Below are 12743 nucleotides of genomic sequence, written 5' to 3'. Positions count from 1 at the left end.
AGACAACAGAATTTGGAGGAAATTAAATATGAGCAGTATCAATCTGGAATAAATAATATAAGGAAAAAAAAGAAGTACAAAGATTCGGCTGAACGGATTCAAAAATTAGTAAATGGGTACGACGAAAATGATAAATTAAATTTTTTAAAAGGAATAGCCTATAATTTGACGTATTAGCTTATTAATATTTTATTAGATACAACAAAAATAATAATTGTTGTCATAATTTTAATTTTTTTTATATTTTCCATTATTTTTTATTCGCTATTTTATTTTTTTAATTAAATGATATTCGCTGTTTTATATTCAATATTTTGTGTTCGATTTTTTATTTTCGCTATTTTGGAGGTGAATCAATATTATTACACGCTTTGCTAAGCAAAAAAAAAAGGCATAAGCTTTTATCATAATTATATTTTTAAGTCAATACATTTATCTTTTTTTTTTTATACATTAAGTTTTAACTTTTAAGTGTGACGTGTGTTAATAACTTAATATTATTATTTATTAATATATAAATATTATTATACATTTATATTTTATACCTATAATCCGTGTGTATATTTTATATTATATGTATATATTATATATATATATATATATAAATGCTATGGGGTGGGGAAGGGTTGGTTTTATTTTCGCAACCCCCCCCCCCTCCCCTTGAACAGCATGTATAACCACCACTGGGATAAACAAACTAAATATTAAGGTAAAAATGAGAAATTTTACGCACAATCAGTTTTCGACAAAATCAATTTTGATTATTGATGTAACTTTAAAACAAATGACCATTGATACATGAAATTTTCACCGAATGTTTTTATGAGTATATTCTATCCACCATTAAATTTTCAAAAATATTTGACTTATTTTGTACTATTCATAGGTATATGCAATTTTCGATCATTATTAGTTTTTTTTTTTTAAATTAATATCGATAAAAATTTATTTTTTGGGTAGAAATTATTGAAGATTTAATACAAGGCTCTTAACTTATTGTTACAATAGCAGATGAAAAATAAAAGAAATTCATAGTCACAATTTTTTTTTATAAGCATTCAAATTTTGAATTTTGACAAAATACGTAATAATCACAAAAATTCGCAAATTGTTTGAAGCTAGGAATTCATAAAAAATTTTCTTTTTAAATCTAAGATTTGAAAATTTTATACTAGATTCCTTACAAATTTGTCAATCTTTATCACAAAAAAAAATGTCCACCGGAAATTCAAATTAAATTTTTATTAGCATTTGAATTTCAAATATTGACAAAAATTCGTCAAAACCATGAATATTTGCAAATTATTTTGTAGTTCAAAATTCATAATATTGTTTGTATTTATATCTAAGGTTATAAAATTTAACACTAAGTTTTCCATAAGTTTTGCTTCAAATAGCTATAGAGAAAATTTGAAGCCTATAATGACTATAGGAAAAATGTTTTGAGCGTTTGAGTTTTAAATTTTTATGAAATCGCGTAATGATAACGATTTATCCTCAAACCAGGTATATATGTATATCTATGATAATAATATATAAGATATTATGAATTATGATAACTACATGCAATGGTTTTCGAAAAATTGATTAACCATGCCTTATGCAAAATACGTTTTAATTGAAAAATAAAATATTTGTTAGTACCTACTATACTTATATTATATGTATATTGACTTCCGAAAAAAATATATAAATGTTGTGAATGGTATTTGACAATTATATAATATAATAATACATACAATTAGGTATATAAATACGTACTAAGATCTTTCAATAAATTAATTTTTAGAACTTACAGGATTATAATTTAAATTAATGTTTTTTATAGCTGATTTTTTTGCTTTCCTACTTAAATAAAATGTTGCTATAAAATATATTAAAAATACTATTATTACGACAACTAAATATTTGTTCGTGTATATAAATTCATACGTTTTATTTACAGTAAGTGAATTTAGTAACATATCTTGTTGGTCTAATTGGATGTTTATTTTATTAAACGCTTCTTTATTAAATTTAATATTTTTTATTTCATCGAAGTGAATAGGTTTAGGATAGGGCTGATTTGAAAAGTTGAAAACATTACAGCATGAATCATTCATAAGAGATAAGTCTACTATAACTGAGAAATATGTTTGGTTTAATTTTTGTTCAGTTTGTAGTACACCTTTCGAGGTGTAAGCAATACACCCAGACTTCAAGAATAACTTTCCAGAACTTTTGACTTTAATTTTTTGCGTGAAAGACTGTTTACTACAAATTATAGTTATTGTAGTGGGTTTATCACATACAAAAAACCAATGATTTTTGAAATATGAGGGATACCACATTTCTGTTTTGAAATCAGAGATATAAGTATCACATTGAGGTGGTTTAGTTACAGCATTTTTTAATAATTCTGTTACACATGTGGGGTCCGAGTCACAATTATGTATAATTTCATTAAATCCACAAACAAATATTTTCGCCACTACTTTACACTTTACAGTTATTTAAATCTGACCAAATAAAATATTTGGTCATTATTTTGTCCATTAACAAATACATAGAATTTTTAGTCATATGGAGAAATTGACTATGTTCATTAATTGGAATGTAAATCGGTAATATGTAATAAACGTTGAAATTTTCTATAAGGCACAGTGGAAATTTAAAAAAAAAAATAAATCTGTCATTTACTGTGTGCATTTCAATACTTAATATTTTGAATATTTCTTGAATATTATCCTCATCAAATTTAACAGGGATTTTCAAATCATCCGGGAGAATAGTCTCTATATTTTTTATGTCCGATAGCAATTGGTCAGGTGTTATTATAAACGCATCTACTATATTATTCTGAACGTTAGAAATTACTCTTTGCAACCTACTTATAAATATGTCCAATTCAAATATAGTGTGTTCTATATGACTTATCGAACTCAGAATAATAATTTTTCTGTCTTCGTTAGATATCTTAATAATCATTTCGTTAAATTTTGTCTCACCTTCTTTCATATTTGCATCAAATAATTTCTTATTTTCATTAAATGATGTAACCGAATCGTTAAAATTAATTATCGTGCTTTTTAATATAGATATCTGATCATGAACAATACGCATAATATCTTTCTGATCGTTTTCTAATTTATTGATCGAACTATCATATTTTCGTACATCGTCAGCATCAGCTATTCCATACATCCATTTTAATACCGTACCCCCCAACTCAATAGATCGCTTCATCTTTTTGTTCTGTCTACCCATTTGTACAATTAAACCTATCTCGTTTTCCAATTTATTCGCATGTTTTTTTTAACTGATACAAAGTTATAGAAATTTCTTTGAACGCAATTAGTTCAATTGATTTTATCATTTGCCTAATATTTCTAAGACTGCTATTTAAAAATTTTAAATCCATATATGTATTTATTGTCCAACTACTTCTGCAAGCTCTACCATTACCTATGAGTTCGTATTGCAAACCCGGGCTATCACTGGTTGATGTCAATTCAAACAAGCCTTCTTCATTACCAAACGTCGTGGTCGTCATTTGTATGGAAAATAATAACAGCAGTATTTGATAAATGATCTTCTCAGCGTCCATATTAACTTTTTTTTCTTTTTATCTTCGGTGTCCAATTTTATAAGAGTGCTCAACTTTGATTGAAGTACTAAAAGTAAATTAAAAATTGAATTAAAAAAAAAGCTTTGTAAATAAAATCAATTTTCTTACCTGTTTCTATGTTTGAATTTCGCTTGACGAAAGTCAAACGTCTAATACCAAAGTTCGTAGATCTTTTGACTTAACGTAGTAGAATGGCGTTATATGTTTTTCTATAAAAAAAATTCAAAAACTATTAAAAAAAACACGGAAATTAAAATATTGTCGAAACACTGTATATAGCGTACAACAAAATCGTTTCTTCTATCTCGAAGGCTTGCATTCGATGGTGTACTCTGAAGTACTGCAGGTCAGTAAATTAATGTATTCGATAACGCGCGTAGGATATTGAATATTGGTTGTTAATTGTTACAATGATATTATTATAATATTATAATTTATATTATCTTATAGGGACAAAATCGTAATTTATTATAAATAATATATTATTTTGATAATATATTTATTAAGCATACTTAATTATTAAATTTTAATGCATTTAATAATAACCAAATATCAAATGACAATATAATTGTTAAATGCAATTATGGCTGTAACATAATTTTATCTAATAATATCTATTGTAACGGAGTTCCTATAACCACATAAAACGGTCCTTCTCAGGACCACCAATCACAACACAGCACGCACAAACGACACCACCGTAAGAGTTAAGTGGCGAATTAAAAAACCTTCTGGTCAGTTTACATTCATAACAAACACGGCTATGGATAGAGGAGACCGTAACGAAATAAAAAATAATATTACCAGAATCAAAACCCCAAAATTGTACGAATAGCGAGGCAAACCGTACCGACGGGAAACACAGTTACGCACGGCGGCACACCTGTGGTTTACGAGTCGGTACGGGGCACAGTATATAAGCCGGTCACATTTACGAAACGCCATCATTCGTCCGTCAACAACACTACCGTCAACATCTACCTGAAACAAGACGACAACCGACGATACCGCAGCGAAGACACTCGTCAAAACGAGGTGGCAACCGACAATACCGCAGCGAAGACACTCGTCAAAACGAGGCGGCAATCGACGTTACGGCAGCGAAGACACTCGTCAAAACGAGGCGGCAACCAACGATACCGCAGCGAAGACACTCGTCAAAACGAGGCGGCAACCGACGAGTCTGCAGCGAAAACACTCGTCGAAACGAGGCGGCAACCGACGTTACCATCACGGGATGACAGTTGACGTTCCCGACGTGTGTACATCGTGTATATTCATTGTACGACGTATACAAATACCAGCGGCCCTACACACAGTTCTGCTCACGGTTGATTTTTGCGACTGACTAAAAGGGCTCTTTTCAGAGCCATCAACCATTCCCCTAGTGTGCCTGCATATGTGTCACTACGAGTTGTACTACCATAAACTCACGACTTGTTAGAGACCGTGAGGAAGTTAGTATAACCTCATCCCCCGCTTATATTACATTTATTGTTTGTAAATAAATTACCAAATGTTGTAATATTATCTGTCGCGCCTCTAAAGGCCTGATACCGCCCGCCGTGGCCGCTTCTTTAAGCCAGCCACGCGGTTCGGATGTAAAGATTATTATTATATGTCTTAAATTCAATAAACCATCATGAGTATACAAAACTAATAATCAGTGTACGATTATTTCCGTACACGGTACATCGAGTATCGTATAATTACTTATATTCCGATGTTTGAACTTATAATTTAAAAATGATTATAGCATGATATTTCATCTTTATCATAAAGATATTGTAAATAATTATAATATATAATATGCGAGTATAATTATTATACAATTATAAAGAATTAAAAATATTAAAATAAAAACGAGTACCGCATTTTATCAAGCAAATAACAAATTACAGTTAATTTTTTATTTGACTACTTAAGTACCGTATACAAGATATCTAAATATATTGATTTTACTAGTTGAGTTTAGAATAGTAGTTTAATTTAACGTGCGTGTGTTTTATTCCGTTAAAAAATCGTTGTTTCTTTATTGTATGAAAATGGCTTTACAAAATATTTTTTTGTTATCAAATCGCTCATCTATAAACTTAAAAGAAGCCATTAAATTACTTAAAAAACCAAATTTAAACAGTGATGACGTAGTACAGTGTTATAACTTGGAACCAAATCCTGGTTTATGGTATATGTGTGCGTACAGTCAAAGTTCTGCTGACAGCATTGAATAGCAATCAACAGGCACTCGTTCATTGCCTAATGAAAAAAATCCCACTGTACTGGCCGAATACTTTTCATCCGAAAAAGTGAATGTCGTATGTTTTTTTCACGTCACTTAATGAAATAATTTCTTCTTCATATTTAAAGTTGCCGCTTAGAAGATTGTTTCTGACGCTTTTAATTAGGTGTGGCATGTCATAGATTAAAAATAATTTCCTACAACAAATTGTGGTAAATGGTTCATTTTCAGAGCCACCTAAAATTGAAAACATTCGCCTATTTTGGGTACCCTGGTCACAAATAATAGCAGATGGTAAAAATCCAAGTTCTAATATTTTCTGAACACATTCTTTAATAATTAATACCAAACTGTCACCTTTTACACCACTCCCTGTGAAATAGTAGCTTAATGGAATTTTCCAGTTTACATATTATAATCCACGAATCATAACAACAAGAGAATGTGATCCAGGTTTGTTTGATTTTCCTAGTGACCCAAGATCTTCAAAACCTTCAACTTCGTCTAATGTTTTATTATATTCGATATATTTTTTTTATAGCCATCACGTCCAATAAAATCACGCATTTTCTTTCTTTAAATGACATACAATCAGCCTTGAGTTTTAATTGTTCCATGTATTTAGGAGAGAATCCGGTCGAGTATGAAATTGAGTTTAGCAAGCGACGTACAGTACTCTCACCTGGTAAAACTACTTTGTTTCTACGCATATGCTTATAAGTAGATGGTGATTTATAGTACAATGACAGTGATACATTTTTTTCTGCTCTAGTCCATGGCTTACGATTTTTGTGCAATACTTGCATCGTAACAAGAGCTTTCGAAGGTGTCGAAGAAAAAGAAAATTCGTCTAACATTTGTTTCATTTGAACTTTTTTTATATTTTTATTTTTTTCATTTTTATTTTTCAAATAACTTATTATTGATCTTTTTCGTTTTAACAATCTTTGTAGATTAATATTTTTTTGACGTAGTTGTTTATTTGTCATTTTAATTTTTCTAGGACTTTCTGGTGTGTTTATATATGATTTTGGATTATTTTTCTGTGGACTTGGTAGATCGATTAACCTTGAAACCCAAGATTTTGTGCCTGGAGATGACAAAGTAGGACTACCAAACATCATGGAAGGATTCGGATTTTCAACATTATTTGTTACATATCGTCTCACAGGTGATAAAACTTTAAATTTGCTCGGAGAAGGTGACCAACCTGGACTTTTTAAAAATGTTTTATCTCCTATACACAAAAATTTAAAAAACATATATAATAAATGATGGGATAAATAATAAGCTGATAGATTCGATAGTAGTAAACACACTTTTGAACCTATCAAATTTTTTTGTTAAAAAAACATAAAAAACACATCTAGAAATGACTTTGAAAAAAACATTACAAGAAAAACCAACCTTATATTTTTATGTTAAAAATTACAAAAAATCTAGACATCTGTTAAAATTCCAAAAAATTTAAATTATTTTTATTTATTTTATTTTTTACAAAATATCGTGTCCGGAAAAAATTCTATAAAATGTTATTTATTTTTCTTTCTAGGCAGTAAGTAGTGACCACGTTTAATATTATTATTATAACATACTTAATATTTTTGATTATATTTAAAAATTATAATAATAGAATATTGTTATCACTTTTAAAGCTTTGTGTGGCCGTTTTTGATCTTGAAAAAGTTCTCACCACACCACAGGGTGATGTTAGCAGTTTTTATTACAAACGTAAATTTGCGACATGCAATTATTTCACCATCTTTGATATTGGAAAAAACATGGATACTGTTTTGTGTGGCATCAATCAGAGGATAACAGAGGTTCCAACAAAATTTTAACTTGTCTTTATAAGTTTTTGAAAATAATCAAGGATCAAGGTATTAAGGAAGTTGTATTCTATTCAGATAACTGTGGTGGACAGAACCGTAACCGCTTTGTTTATGCTATGTGGGAGTATGCCTCATACACTATAAAACTTAAAATAACTCACCGATTTTTAGAACCCAAAATGAGGGTGATTCAATGCACACTGTCATTGAAAATGCCAAAAAAGGTAAAATAATTTACATGCCTGATCAATGGGTCACATTAATTCGATGCGCCAAAGTAAAAGGTGAACCATATACTGTTTTCGAAATGTCTTACAAGGATTTCTTGGATTTTAAACCACTAGTTGAGAACAAAATATTCAACTGGAAAAATTCTGATGACAAAACATTAATCAAGTGGAATAATATAAAAGAAGTGTTTGTTAATTTTGAACTTCCTCATGTAATTCAAATAAAGTACAATTTAAGTTCAACAGATTTCATACAGATTAATGTTATAAAAAAAAGACAAAGAGGCCGATATGACAAACGCATAATTCCCACAAGAGCATATAAAGAACAACTGTGTATAAAAGAAGCAAAAATCCAGACTTATTAACTCTATGTAAAAAGGGTCTTATTCCTAAAACATATCATTCATTTTATGAAAATCTCAAATCAAAAAAATGACTTAAGTAATATTATTAAAGTTCCTTATTCTTATTAATTACCATTACATTTTATATTTTAAATTTATTTTTTTTTTATGAAAGGAAGTAACTCAAGGAAAACCTAGGAAAATCCAAACTTTAGTGAAATTGATATCAGGCCAAATTTAGTTCTACACAAATAAAATATTATTTAAGTTTCAATAAAATCCAAATAATATTAGAATAAGAATTGTAGTTCAAACTTTAATTTGCTTCTAGTGAAAAGTAGTGAAAATTGAGTTACTGCCTTATTCGTTGCGTATGTCGAAATGAACACAAATATCATGGTTGGAAAAGCTAACCATGATTTTAGATAGGTATCAAAAAATCAAAACTATTAAAAATATCATAAAATAACCTAACCATAAAATGAAACTTTTCTGATCTAAAATCGTTTTATATTCATATTTATTTATAAAACTCAATATATTTTCAATTTAATGATTTTAAAACATGTGAATCATTTGAAATCAAACAATGATAAAAAGAGAATGGATAACATGAATAAAGAGAACATTTAATATAAAAATGTTTGTAAAATGAAAAAAAAGATTGTTTAATAGAAAATATAAAAAAGCAGTTGCATTAAAAATGTTAGATAAAAAACTGATGGAAAAAGCTGATATACAATTTATAGGAACATGGACAACAGATGAAGTTAATAAAACTTTAGAAAAGGATACATAATAACAAACATTTATGAGATGTGGCATTTTAAACAGAAATCAACAGATTTATTCAAACAGTATGTTAATGATTTTATGAAAATAAAATTAGAATGTTGAAAACATAATTACAGTTCTAATGAAGAGTATATAAAAACAGTTTTCGATAAAATGGGTAATTTATTAGATAAAGATAAAATATGTTATAAGTTATAATCCAGGTAGAAGAGATGTAGCAAAAGTATGTAGGTATATGTTGTTTATGGGGAAAATTTGGACAAAGACAAAAAATGAAAAAAACTGAGTTTGTTACAGACCCACAACAGTTCTATACAATATTATTAGATGATAGATTAGAAAATATAAATATAAATTTATTAAATGACAATATAATGCAAATGTGTTATAATTATAAAAATTATTACGTTGAAAATTTCCATAATACAAATTAATATTTTAATAGCTTTATTTACAACATCTAGTGCAAGATTAAGATTATATACAATGTTAGATAATTAGGTAGAGCTGTAGTTTATTATGATACCGACTCTATTTTCTATATAGATAATGGCATTATTAAAATTAACAGGATCAATGTTGAGAGAATGGACTGATGAATTAGGTGAAAATGTACATTTAACAGATTGGACATCTACAGGTCCTAAAATTTATTATTATAAAATAAATGATAATAAATTTAAAACAGTTATAAAGGGTTTTACTTTAAATTATCAAAATGTATTAAAACTTAATGGGAAAACAATAAGAAAGTGTTATTTTTTTCCAATAAGATAAATAGTTTATTTTGATTTAGATTTATAAACTAGGTACCAAGTAAAAAAAAATGTTGATGTTAATTTTAAATTTGTTATAAAATGTTATTTTTAATACAATAAAAGGAGTATCTATCGTTTAAATACTAACAAATTGTGTATGTTTGGTTTTTAAATAAGTAATGATTGATGACATTGCACCAGAGACGATATTTCATTTAAAATTTTAAAACAAGCAATTTGTAGTAGTGGTGCAAAGAAAACCCGATGACTGGGTAATTTAGCACCAAGAAAAAAAATTTAATTTTTAATCATAAAAAATAAATAATTTGACTGAAATTAAATGTTTCTTAGGTACCCTAAAGTAACCAATAAAAGTTTCAAAGTTCTAACTTAAATATATATTTTTTTTAATACAGAAATAAAGAATCACCTATGATACACTTTGTATGTTGAGAGTCTTCATACCGTGATGTCTGAGAATAATTTTCTTTTTAGTTTTACCCGCAGCGGTGTTTGTATTATTTCAGGTAGGTACTGTATCATCATGAATTGGTGGTTCTAAAAACGTATTTATATTATGACAATATGTACACACATAATCAATATTTAAAACATTCTAACATATTAAATTAAATTTCCTTACGGTAATTCTTTCTTTTGTTGGTATCAAACAGAATTTTTTTTGGAACAGCATTTGGAACTAATGTTAAACGTTTGGCCAATGGGTTCATAAACATACATTTTTCAAAATGATCCCCACAAATCAAACGTTTCTCCAACGATTTTGGACTTAAAAAGCCAAATCAATGTTTCCTGGAGTAAAATAAAATAATTTAAAAGTAATTTCTTTCTTTTAGCCTCACCCGCCCCCTTATTTTATTTCATATTTTTTTCCTAATAGATCCGCGCCTGCTATAATAAATATATTTTAATCAATTACAGAAATTTACTTACCGGAATTTTCTATCCAAGTTTTTGATGAGTTTTCATCATTTGGAAAATGATGAAAACTCAATTGCTTAAAGTGCCTACGACTCTTTTTGCAATCAAAATAGTCACATTTGCCACCAGACATTTTATTTCTTAAAAAGTATCAAAAGTATCACAAAATAATATACGACATCGACAACATGACTGAATCGACTCAACTGATTAATAGTCAATAGTGGTCGAATGTACACTGTACTGTAGTAATATATATAGTTATTAGTTTTAAATTCAAAACAATTAATTTGAAAATAAGTAGCTATATTTAGTTATATTCTATTTACACTAAAATAACAATTTAGGTATAAACTATAAATAGAATAATGCGATATAGTACTCAATATATTCAAAGACAGAGCTAAAACAACAATTCATGACTGAAAATAGACAAACAAAACATATTTTGTCTCTCACAATAATTGATCATAGTATAATTATTATACTATGAAGTTAAAGTAGGCACGGTACACACAAATACCTATATATAAATTATTATAAATTATAATAATTCATAAATTTTTTATCAATTGGCAACCGAGCAATTTTGATGTGTTAACAAATATGTTAATTATAATTAATAATTATTATAAACAAAATGTTATTTTTTACTATTAATTATAAGGTCACAACTTTTTGGTGGTAAGTGGATTATACACCAGTTCCCTATAAAGGGTTCATTGTTTTTTTTCTGTGACATATTAAGGGTTAATATCAGCCTCCGATGTTGGAAAAATATAAATATGCGAAAATTAAGAATTAATGATAAATATTAATATATTATATTATTATTCATTGTAACAAGAGTTCGTAAAAAAAGCCGCACGAATGCGGGATGCTTAATCGTGATCGCAATAATCACGGACACACATTATTATTACGTCTACACTCTACATTCATTTTGGTGGGTGGGACTAATAAAGCGCACTAGCGATTCAAACGTGAAACGCCGGTACTCAAATCCGACTACAGCGGCTTATAGTGGCAAACGCCGCTGAACGCGCAGGGGATTTTACACGGCAGTGAGCGATCTATAGTATTTATAATCAATGATAGTACATAATATTGTTATATACAAATAGGTATACAATTGGGCAGACAGTGGCTTTAATTAAAAGATGGTTTGTGTATAAGAGTGAATATTTAAAATATTACGGCAGCAATGCAGCATAATATACGACGCGTATGCATTGTATATTTACTCGATCCGTCATAGACGGAGGTCGAGAAAATAATAACATCGTTCCCGAATGAGCACAATCGTCGGCCAACAGCCGACAATGTGTAGTGGGCGCGGCTAAAAACGTCGCGTGCTTGCGGATCACGAGAACACCTAACAGCGCATTCTCTTGGTCGTTGCTCGGTTTCGTTTGCCCGTGTGGCGTCCTCTTTATACCTTAAGGGGGCTGGAGCAACCTTCATATTCCACGCATTTATACCAATAAGCAAAAGTAAAATAAACATACTTCAAGTTGCTTGAATTTAATTTTGAAAACTACATCTGATTTGTGCTTATTTATTCTAGGTTTGCTCGGAAGTGAATTTTTGATTTTTTAATTTTGTGACTATCTAAATTTTAGTCAAAATATAAGTATTTTTTGAAAATAAAATAAACTTACTATGCATAATACTCTATTAACTAAAAATAAAATCGTAAATCTATTTCCGAACAAACCTAGAAAATAGACCAACGAATACAAATCACTTTTCAAAATTAATATAAGTCGATCAAAACAATACGAATTTTTCTTTCTTTTTTGGTACTGTTGGCATAAAATTTGTGCCGGAGAACCGGAACAGAATATTATTCCTCGTTTAATTAGATATGTGCATGCGCGTACGGGCATTCGAACATTTCTAAGAATCTAGGTAGCCGCAACAAAAATAATACCTGTATGCCGGGCGATTATAAATCGATTAGTGATAAGTTGGTTTCCTACTCGATCAAATT

General features: G+C 28.7%; 1 pseudogene; it reads right to left on the bottom strand.

The window, feature by feature from the left end:
- Positions 1 to 1778: 1778 nt before the first annotated feature.
- Positions 1779 to 3586, bottom strand: LOC149059308 (uncharacterized; annotated as a pseudogene).
- Positions 3587 to 12743: the final 9157 nt, after the last annotated feature.

Source organism: Diuraphis noxia, unplaced genomic scaffold, assembly GCF_037042655.1.
Source record: "Diuraphis noxia isolate RWA-SAM2 unplaced genomic scaffold, SU_Dnox_SAM2 contig0001, whole genome shotgun sequence".
Lineage (NCBI taxonomy): Eukaryota > Metazoa > Arthropoda > Insecta > Hemiptera > Aphididae > Diuraphis > Diuraphis noxia.
This window is presented reverse-complemented; position numbering and strand designations above follow the sequence as displayed.